The 12,472-nt window shown below is 51.4% G+C and overlaps 1 protein-coding gene across 2 annotated transcripts in view; it reads right to left on the bottom strand.

Moving 5' to 3' along the window:
- Positions 1-12,472, bottom strand: part of LOC147120729 (tensin-1-like) — a 704,181-nt gene that overhangs the window by 71,450 nt on the left and 620,259 nt on the right. The window lies entirely within an intron of this gene.

Below are 12,472 nucleotides of genomic sequence, written 5' to 3'. Positions count from 1 at the left end.
CTGACTCTCACTGGGGTACAGTTCCACAGACTCTGACTCTCACTGGGCTACAGTTCCACAGACACTGACTCTCACTGGGGTACAGTTCCACAGACACTGATTCTCACTGGGGTACAGTTCCACAGACACTGACTCTCACTGGGGTACAGGTCCACCGGCACTGACTCTCACTGGGGTACAGTTCCGCAGAATGTGACTCTCACTAGGGTACAGTTCCACAGACAGCGACTCTCCCTGCGGTACATCTCCGCAGACAGTGGCTCTCACTGGGGTACAGTTCCACAGACACTGAATCTCACTGGAGTACAGTTCCACAGGCACTGTCTTTCACTGGGGTACAGTTCTGCAGACACTGACTCTCACTGTGGTACAGTTACACAGGCACTGACTCTCACTGGGGTACAGTTCCACACACACTGACTCTCACTGGGGAACAGTTCCACAGACACTGAGTCTCACTGTGGTACAGTTCCACAGCCACTGACTCTCACTGGGGTACAGTTCACAGACACTGACTCTCACTGGGGTACAGTTCCACAGGCACCGACTTTCACTGGGGTACAGTTCCACAGACAGTGATTTTCACTGGGGTACAGTTCCACAGACACTGACTCTCACTAGGGAAGTGTTTCACAGACACTCAGTCTCAGTGGGGTACAGTTCCACAGACACTGACTCTCACTGGGGTAAAGTTCCAAAGACGCTGACTCACCGGGGTAGAGTTCCACCGACACTGACTCTCAATGGGGTACAGTTCCACAGACACTGACTCTCACTGGGGTACAGTTCCACAGACACTGACACTCAATGGGGTACAGTTCCACAGACACTGACTCTCACAGGGGTACAGTTCCACAGACACTGACTCTCACTGGGGTACCGTTCCACAGACACTGACTCTCACTAGGGTACAGTTCCACAGACACTGACTCTCACTGGGGTAGTGTTTCACAGACACTCAGTCTCAGTGGGGTACAGTTCCACAGAATCTGACTCTCTCTGGGGTACAGTTCCACAGACACTGACTCTCACTGGGGTACAGTTCCACAGACACTGACTCTTAATGGTGTACAGTTCAACAGACACTGACTCTCACTGGGGTACAGTTCCACAGGCACTGACTCTCACTGGGGTACAGTTCCACAGACACTGACTCTCACTGGGGTACAGTTCCACAGACACGGACTCTCACTGGGGTACAGTTCCACAGACACTGACTCTCACTGGGTTAAAGTTCCACAGACACCGACACTCACTGGGGTACAGTTCTACAGACTCTGACTCTCACTGGGGTACAGTTCCACAGACACGGACTCACACTGGGGTACATTTCCACAGATATTGACTCTCATTGGCGTACAGTTCCACAGACACTGACTCTCACTGGTCTACAGTTCCACAGACACTGGCTCTCACTGGGGTACAGTTCCACAGACAGCAACTCTCATTAGGGTACAGTTCCACAGACACTGACTCTCACTGGGGTATAGTTCCAGACACTGACTCTCACTGGGGTACAGTTCCACAGGCACTGACTCTCACTGGGGTACAGTTCCACAGGCACTGACTCTCACTGGGGTACAGTTCCACAGACACTGACTCTCACTGGGGTACAGTTCCACAGACAGTGACTCTCACTGGGGTACAGTTCCACAGACACTGACTCTCATTTGGGTACAGTTCCACAGACACTGACCCTCACTGGGTTACAGTTCCACAGACACTGACTCTCACTGGGGTACAGTTCTACAGACACTGACTCTCACTGGGGTACAGTTCCGCAGGCACTGACTCTCACTGTGGTAGAGTTCCACAGACACTGACTCTCACTGGGATACAGTTCCACAGACACTGACTCTCACTGGGGTACAGTTCCACAGACACTGACTCTCACTGGGGTACAGTTCCATAGACGCTTAATCTCACTGGGGTACATTTCCACAGACAATGACTCTCACTTGGGTACAGTTCCACAGACACTGACACTCACTGGGGTACAGCTCCACAGACACTGACTCTCACTTGGGAACAGTTCCACAGTCACTGACTCTCACTGGGATACAGTTACACAGGCACTGTCTCTCACTAGGGTAGTGTTTCACAGACACTCAGTCTGAGTGGGGTACAGTTGCACAGACACTGACTCTCAATGGGGTACAGTTCCACAGACACTGACTCTCACTGGTGTACAGTTCCACAGACACTGACTCTCACTGGGGTACAGTTTCACAGACACCGACTCTCACTGGGGCACAATTCCACAGACACCGACTCTCACTGGCGTACAGTTCCACAGACACCGACTCTCACGGGGGTATAGTTCCAGACACTGACTCTCACTGGTGTACAGTTCCACAGGCACTGACTCTCACTGGGGTACAGTTCCACAGACACTGACTCTCACTGGGGTACAATTCCACAGACACCGACTCTCACTGGCGTACAATTCCACAGACACCGACTCTCACTAGCGTACAGTTCCACAGACACTGACTCTCACTGGGGTACAGTTCCACAGACACTGGCTCCCACAGGGCTACAGTTCCACAGACACTGACTCTCACTGGGGTACAGTTCCGCAGACACTGACTCTCACTGGGGTACAGTTCCACAGACACTGACTCTCACTGGGGTACAGTTCCACAGACACTGACTCTCACTTGGGTACAGTTCCACAGACACTGACTCTCACTGGGGTACAGTTCCACAGACAATGACTCTCACTGGGGTACAGTTGCATAGACGCCGAATCTCACTGCGGTACATTTCCACAGACAATGACTCTCACTTGGGTACAGTTCCACAGACACTGACTTTCACTGGGGTACAGTTGCACAGACACTGACTCTCAATGGGGTACAGTTCCACAGACACTGACTCTCACTGTTGTTCAGTTCCACAGACACTGATTCTCACTGGGGTACAGTTCCACAGACACTGACTCTCACTGGGGTACAGGTCCACAGACAGCGACTCTCCCTGCGGTACATCTCCGCAGACAGTGGCTCTCACTGGGGTACAGTTCCACAGACACTGAATCTCACTGGGATACAGTAACACAGGCACCGAATCTCACTGGGGTACAGCTCCACAGACACTGACTCTCACTGGAGTACAGTTCCACAGGCACTGTCTTTCACTGGGGGACAGTTCTGCAGACACTGACTCTCACTGGGGTACAGTTCCACAGGCACTGACTCTCACTGGGGTACAGTTCCACACACACTGACTCTCACTGGGGTACAGTTCCACAGACACTGACTCTCACTGGGGTACAGTTCCACAGACACTGACTCTCACTGGTGTACAGTTCACAGACACTAACTCTCACTGGGGTACAGTTCCACAGGCACCGACTCTCACTGGGGTACAGTTCCACAGACACTGACTCTCACTGGTTACAGTTCCACAGACACTGACTCTCACTAGGGTAGTGTTTCACAGACACTTAGTCTCAGTGGGGTACAGTTCCACAGAAACTGACTCTCGCTGGGGTAGAGTTCGAAAGACGCTGACTCACCGGGGTACAGTTTCACCGACACTGACTCTCAATGGGGTACAGTTTCACAGACACTGACTCTCACTGGGGTACATTTCCACAGATATTGACTCTCATTGGCGTACAGTTCCACAGACACTGACTCTCACTGGTCTACAGTTCCACAGACACTGGCTCTCACTGGGGTACAGTTCCACAGACAGCAACTCTCATTAGGGTACAGTTCCACAGACACTGACTCTCACTGGGGTATAGTTCCAGACACTGACTCTCACTGGGGTACAGTTCCACAGGCACTGACTCTCACTGGGGTACAGTTCCACAGGCACTGACTCTCACTGGGGTACAGTTCCACAGGCACTGACTCTCACTGGGGTACAGTTCCGCAGACGCTGACTCTCACGGTGTTACAGTTCCACAGACAATGACTCTCACTTGGGTACAGTTCCACAGACACTGACACTCACTGGGGTACAGCTCCACAGACACTGACTTTCACTGGGGAACAGTTCCACAGACACTGACTCTCACTGGGATACAGTTCCACAGGCACTGTCTCTCACTAGGGTAGTGTTTCACAGACACTCAGTCTGAGTGGGGTACAGTTCCACAGAAACTGACTCTCACTGGGGTACAGTTCCAAAGACGCTGACTCACTGGGGTACAGTTCCACAGACACTGACTCTGACTGGGGTACAGTTCCACAGGCACTGACTCTCACTGGGGTACAGTTCAACAGACACCGACTCTCACTGGGGCACAATTCCACAGACACCGATTCTCACTGGGGTACAGTTCCACAGACACCGACTCTCACTGGTGTACAGTTCCAAAGGCACTGACTCTCACTGGGGTACAGTTCCACAGACACTGACTCTCACTGGGCTACAGTTCCACAGACACTGACTCTCACTGGGGTACAGTTCCACAGACACTGACTCTCACTGGGGCACAGTTCCACAGACACTGACACTCACTGGGGTACAGCTCCACAGACACTGACTCTCACTGGGGAACAGTTCCACAGAAACTGACTCTCACTGGGGTACAGTTCCACAGACACTGACTCTCACTGGGGTACATTTCCACAGACACTGACTCTCACTGGGCTACTGTTCCACAGACACTGACTCTCACTGGTGTACAATTCCACAGACGCTGACTCTGACTGGGGTACAGTTCCACAGATAGTGACTCTCACTGGTGTACAGTTCCACAGACACTGAATCTCACTGGGATACAGTAACACAGGCACCGACTCTCACTGGGGTACAGTTCCACAGACACTGACTCTCAATGGGGTACAGTTCCACAGACACTGACTCTCACTGGGGTACAGTTCCACAGACACTGACTCTCACTGGGGTACAGTTCCACAGACTCTGACGCTCACTGGGGTACAGTTCCACAGACACTGACTCTCACTGGGGTACAGTTCCACAGACTCTGACTCTCACTGGGCTACAGTTCCACAGACACTGACTCTCACTGGGGTACAGTTCCACAGACACTGATTCTCACTGGGGTACAGTTCCACAGACACTGACTCTCACTGGGGTACAGGTCCACCGGCACTGACTCTCACTGGGGTACAGTTCCGCAGACTGTGACTCTCACTAGGGTACAGTTCCACAGACAGCGACTCTCCCTGCGGTACATCTCCGCAGACAGTGGCTCTCACTGGGGTACAGTTCCACAGACACTGAATCTCACTGGAGTACAGTTCCACAGGCACTGTCTTTCACTGGGGTACAGTTCTGCAGACACTGACTCTCACTGTGGTACAGTTACACAGGCACTGACTCTCACTGGGGTACAGTTCCACACACACTGACTCTCACTGGGGAACAGTTCCACAGACACTGAGTCTCACTGTGGTACAGTTCCACAGCCACTGACTCTCACTGGGGTACAGTTCACAGACACTGACTCTCACTGGGGTACAGTTCCACAGGCACCGACTTTCACTGGGGTACAGTTCCACAGACAGTGATTTTCACTGGGGTACAGTTCCACAGACACTGACTCTCACAAGGGAAGTGTTTCACAGACACTCAGTCTCAGTGGGGTACAGTTCCACAGACACTGACTCTCACTGGGGTAAAGTTCCAAAGACGCTGACTCACCGGGGTAGAGTTCCACCGACACTGACTCTCAATGGGGTACAGTTCCACAGACACTGACTCTCACTGGGGTACAGTTCCACAGACACTGACTCTCAATGGGGTACAGTTCCACAGACACTGACTCTCACAGGGGTACAGTTCCACAGACACTGACTCTCACTGGGGTACCGTTCCACAGACACTGACTCTCACTGGGGTACAGTTCCACAGACACTGACTCTCACTGGGGTAGTGTTTCACAGACACTCAGTCTCAGTGGGGTACAGTTCCACAGAATCTGACTCTCTCTGGGGTACAGTTCCAAAGACGCTGACTCACTGGGGTACAGTTCCACAGACACTGACTCTCAATGGGGTACAGTTCCACAGACACTGACTCTCACTGGGGTACAGTTCCACAGACACTGACTCTTAATGGTGTACAGTTCAACAGACACTGACTCTCACTGGGGTACAGTTCCACAGGCACTGACTCTCACTGGGGTACAGTTCCACAGACACTGACTCTCACTGGGGTACAGTTCCACAGACACGGACTCTCACTGGGGTACAGTTCCACAGACACTGACTCTCACTGGGTTAAAGTTCCACAGACACCGACACTCACTGGGGTACAGTTCTACAGACTCTGACTCTCACTGGGGTACAGTTCCACAGACACGGACTCTCACTGTGGTACATTTCCACAGATATTGACTCTCATTGGCGTACAGTTCCACAGACACTGACTCTCACTGGTCTACAGTTCCACAGACACTGGCTCTCACTGGGGTACAGTTCCACAGACAGCAACTCTCATTCGGGTACAGTTCCACAGACACTGACTCTCACTGGGGTATAGTTCCAGACACTGACTCTCACTGGGGTACAGTTCCACAGGCACTGACTCTCACTGGGGTACAGTTCCACAGGCACTGACTCTCACTGGGGTACAGTTCCACAGACACTGACTCTCACTGGGGTACAGTTCCACAGACAGTGACTCTCACTGGGGTACAGTTCCACAGACACTGACTCTCATTTGGGTACAGTTCCACAGACACTGACCCTCACTGGGTTACAGTTCCACAGACACTGACTCTCACTGGGGTACAGTTCTACAGACACTGACTCTCACTGGGGTACAGTTCCGCAGGCACTGACTCTCACTGTGGTAGAGTTCCACAGACACTGACTCTCACTGGGGTACAGTTCCACAGACACTGACTCTCACTGGGGTACAGTTCCACAGACACTGACTCTCACTGGGGTACAGTTCCATAGACGCTTAATCTCACTGGGGTACATTTCCACAGACAATGACTCTCACTTGGGTACAGTTCCACAGACACTGACACTCACTGGGGTACAGCTCCACAGACACTGACTCTCACTGGGGAACAGTTCCACAGTCACTGACTCTCACTGGGATACAGTTACACAGGCACTGTCTCTCACTAGGGTAGTGTTTCACAGACACTCAGTCTGAGTGGGGTACAGTTCCACAGACACTGACTCTCAATGGGGTACAGTTCCACAGACACTGACTCTCACTGGTGTACAGTTCCACAGACACTGACTCTCACTGGGGTACAGTTTCACAGACACCGACTCTCACTGGGGCACAATTCCACAGACACCGACTCTCACTGGCGTACAGTTCCACAGACACCGACTCTCACGGGGGTATAGTTCCAGACACTGACTCTCACTGGTGTACAGTTCCACAGGCACTGACTCTCACTGGGGTACAGTTCCACAGACACTGACTCTCACTGGGGTACAATTCCACAGACACCAACTCTCACTGGCGTACAATTCCACAGACACCGACTCTCACTAGCGTACAGTTCCACAGACACTGACTCTCACTGGGGTACAGTTCCACAGACACTGGCTCCCACTGGGCTACAGTTCCACAGACACTGACTCTCACTGGGGTACAGTTCCGCAGACACTGACTCTCACTGGGGTACAGTTCCACAGACACTGACTCTCACTGGGGTACAGTTCCACAGACACTGACTCTCACTTGGGTACAGTTCCACAGACACTGACTCTCACTGGGGTACAGTTCCACAGACAATGACTCTCACTGGGGTACAGTTGCATAGACGCCGAATCTCACTGCGGTACATTTCCACAGACAATGACTCTCACTTGGGTACAGTTCCACAGACACTGACTTTCACTGGGGTACAGTTGCACAGACACTGACTCTCAATGGGGTACAGTTCCACAGACACTGACTCTCACTGTTGTTCAGTTCCACAGACACTGATTCTCACTGGGGTACAGTTCCACAGACACTGACTCTCACTGGGGTACAGGTCCACAGACAGCGACTCTCCCTGCGGTACATCTCCGCAGACAGTGGCTCTCACTGGGGTACAGTTCCACAGACACTGAATCTCACTGGGATACAGTAACACAGGCACCGAATCTCACTGGGGTACAGCTCCACAGACACTGACTCTCACTGGAGTACAGTTCCACAGGCACTGTCTTTCACTGGGGGACAGTTCTGCAGACACTGACTCTCACTGGGGTACAGTTCCACAGGCACTGACTCTCACTGGGGTACAGTTCCACAGACACTGACTCTCACTGGTGTACAGTTCACAGACACTAACTCTCACTGGGGTACAGTTCCACAGGCACCGACTCTCACTGGGGTACAGTTCCACAGACACTGACTCTCACTGGTTACAGTTCCACAGACACTGACTCTCACTAGGGTACAGTTCCACAGACACTGACTCTCACTGGGGTACAGTTCCACAGACACTTAGTCTCAGTGGGGTACAGTTCCACAGACACTGACTCTCACTGGGGTACAGTTCCACAGACACTGACTCTCACTGGGGTACAGTTCCACAGACACTGACTCTCACTGGGGTACAGTTTCACCGACACTGACTCTCAATGGGGTACAGTTCCACAGACACTGACTCTCACTGGGGTACAGTTCCACAGACACTGACTCTCAATGGGTACAGTTCCACAGACACTGACTCTCACTGGGGTACAGTTCCACAGGCACTGACTCTCACTGGGGTACAGTTCCACAGACACTGACCCTCACTGGGTTACAGTTCCACAGACACTGACTCTCACTGGGGTACAGTTCTACAGACACTGACTCTCACTGGGGTACAGTTCCGCAGGCACTGACTCTCACTGTGGTAGAGTTCCACAGACACTGACTCTCACTGGGGTACAGTTCCACAGACACTGACTCTCACTGGGGTACAGTTCCACAGACACTGACTCTCACTGGGGTACAGTTCCATAGACGCTTAATCTCACTGGGGTACATTTCCACAGACAATGACTCTCACTTGGGTACAGTTCCACAGACACTGACACTCACTGGGGTACAGCTCCACAGACACTGACTCTCACTGGGGAACAGTTCCACAGTCACTGACTCTCACTGGGGTACAGTTCCACAGGCACCGACTCTCACTGGGGTACAGTTCCACAGACACTGACTCTCACTGGTTACAGTTCCACAGACACTGACTCTCACTAGGGTAGTGTTTCACAGACACTTAGTCTCAGTGGGGTACAGTTCCACAGAAACTGACTCTCGCTGGGGTACAGTTCCACAGACACTGACTCTCAATGGGTACAGTTCCACAGACACTGACTCTCACTGGGGTACAGTTCCACAGACACTGACACTCACTGGGGTACAGCTCCACAGACACTGACTCTCACTGGGGTACAGTTCCACAGACAGTGACTCTCACTGGGGTACAGTTCCACAGACACTGACTCTCACTGGGGTACAGTTCCACAGACACTGACTCTCACTGGGGTACAGTTCCACAGACACTGACTCTCACTGGGGAACAGTTCCACAGACACTGACTCTCACTGGGGTACAGTTCCACCGGCACTGATTCTCACTGTGGTACAGTTCCACAGATGCTGACTCTTACTGGGATACAGTTCCACAGACACCGACTATCACTGAGGTACACTTCCGCAGACACTGACTCTCACTGTGGTGCAGTTTCACAGACACCCACTCTAAGTGGGGTACAGTTCCACAGACACGGAATCTCACAGGGGTTCAGTTTCATCGACACTGACTCTCACTGGGATACAGCTGCACAGACACTGACTCTCACTGGGGTACAGTTCCACAGACACCGACTCTCATTGGTGTACAGATCCACAGACAGTGACTCTCACTGGGGTACAGTTCCACAGACACTGACTCTCACTGGGGTACAGTTCCACAGACACTGACTCTCACTGGGGTACAGTTCCACAGACACTGACTCTCACTGGAGTACAGTTCCACAGACACTGACTCTCACTAGCGTACAGTTCCACAGTCACTGACTCTCACTGGGGTACAGTTCCACAGACACGGACTCTCACTGGGGTACAGTTCCACAGACACTGACTCTCACTGGTGTACAGTTCCACAGATACTGACTCTCACTGGGGTACAGTTCCACTTGCACTGACTCTCACTGGGCTACAGTTCCACAGACACTGACTCTCACAGGGGTTCAGTTTCATAGACACTGACTCTCATTGGGGTACAGCTCCACAGACACTGACTCTCACTGGGGTACAGTTCCAGACACTGACTCTCACTGGGGTACAGTTCCGCAGACACTGATTCTCACTGGGGTACAGTTCCACCGACAATGACTCTCACTGGGGTACTGTTCCACAGACACTGACTCTCACTGGGGTACCGTTCCACAGACACTGACTCTCACTGGGGTACAGTTCCACAGACACTGACTCTCACTGGGGTACAGTTCCACAGGCACTGACTCTCACTGGGGTACGGTTCCACAGACACTGACTCTCACTGGGGTACAGTTCCACAGACACTAACTCTCACTGGGGTACAGTTCCACTGGCACTGACTCTCACTGGGCTACAGTTCCACAGACACCCTCTCTCACTGGGGTACAGTTCCACAGACACTGACTCTCACTGGGGTACAGTTCCACAGACACTAACTCTCACTGGGGTACAGTTGCACTGGCACTGACTCTCACTGGGCTACAGTTCCACAGACACCCACTCTCACTGGGGTACAGTTCCACAGACACTGACTCTCACTGGGGTACACTTCCACAGACACTGACTCTCACTGGGGTACAGTTCCACAGACACTGACTCTCACTGGGTTACAGTTCCACAGGCACTGACTCTCACTGGGGTACAGTTCCACAGACACTGACTCTCACTGGGGTACAGTTCCACTGACACTGACTCTCACTGGGGTACAGTTCCACAGACACTGACTCTCACTGGGGTATAGTTCCACAGGCACTGACTCTCACTGGGGTTCAGTTCCACAGATACTGACTCTCACTGGGGTACAGTTCCACAGACACTGAATCTCACTGGGGTACAGTTCCACAGACGCTGACTATTGGTGGGGTTTGGGTGACTGGCACCTTCCTATTCTTCACCAGAGATTCAAGTTCTAACTTGTGAGTCTTGCCCATATCAGGCAGCTATTTGACTGGCAAGGGAAATTATCGCTGGCAGCTCTGCCAACTCTGTGGGGACGTGGGAAATCATCCTGGGTTGTGGTTTATGATCAGTAGCCATTAATCTTTTTTTCTCAATGCATGTGGGGACCAGAGAAGCACAGAATGCGATTCTATCCAGGGTCGAATATCCAGTTGGTACTCACACTTGCAGAATGGCTGCCTGGGTGAGCTTCCCGAGATGGCTCTTGGAAACAGAACCAGTGTATTCAGGAGAAGGGGAAACACTGACAGACTGAGCAATGGGGCCACACACACAGTGCACAGGAACCAGCAGCAACACTTGGGAATATTTTATCAGGCAACTCAAATCAAACAGCAGCTTTTTTCAATATTTTCGGGTCACCTTCAGATGAGAGAGAGACACAGAAGGTTCTGATTTTGATCACACTGAATCCCCACAACCCTGATGACACGCTTAGTAGTTCCACCACACAGGGAACTGCGTAAATCTCGACCACCAACCCATCACTGAGAATCTTTCTAAAAATTCATTCCCGGTATATGGGCGTCGCTGGCACGGAGGCACTCATTGCCTACCCTGAGTTAGAATTAGAGGCCTCGATATTAACCCCACCCCCCCGCCACCAAGATGCAAAGGGAAGAGGGTCAGGGGTGTGGGTTAAAAAGTAAAATGCGTGGAAGGTGGCCCCAACAGCATCCAAGTGTCCCACCGTGGAGAGGCAGGATGTTTAATTAACATATTTAAATCCAGCTCCCACATTTGGAAATAAAAGGCTGGTAACATTGGCCCAGAACTTCGGGTCTCCTCGGGTGAGTACGCACGGGGTACTCACCCGTAGGCCCAATGGAAGTGCCGGTTTCCTGCATGCACTGCGCATGCGCGGGAAACCGTCGCTTCCGTTCCTCTGAAAGGAGGGGTTCAGAGGTCGAACGCGTGCATGGGAGAGGTCGAACGCGTGCGCATCGAACTTACGTTTTTTTGTAGGTTTTCCCGGGAGGGTAAGTCTCCAGAAGTTAGACATTTAAAAAGCAGGCGCAAGTCCTGTTTTTTAACAAGGTAAGTGGTGAATTAATTAAAATTAAAACATTTTTCCCATTGGTTTATTACTTTTAAATACTTTAAAGAAAGCTAAGTTTATTTTTAGCCCCGTTAGAAAATAAAAAAAAATTTCAAAATTTAAATTATTTTTTAAAATAGTTATTTCATGTAATTTATAGTTTATTTAAAAATTGTGATGTTTATTTTAAATTTATTTGAAGATTTAGTGATGTTTTGGGGCCTACAGTATTTATAAGTTTGACAGCTCTTCCTGTCAAACTTATGAATGAAGCATTCCCTGCTCCGATTGGCTCCCCATGGCCCACGTGATC

This window comes from Somniosus microcephalus, chromosome 4 (assembly GCF_052327205.1).
Source record: "Somniosus microcephalus isolate GS21.2 chromosome 4, FLI_Smic_1.0, whole genome shotgun sequence".
NCBI lineage: Eukaryota > Metazoa > Chordata > Chondrichthyes > Squaliformes > Somniosidae > Somniosus > Somniosus microcephalus.
This window is presented reverse-complemented; position numbering and strand designations above follow the sequence as displayed.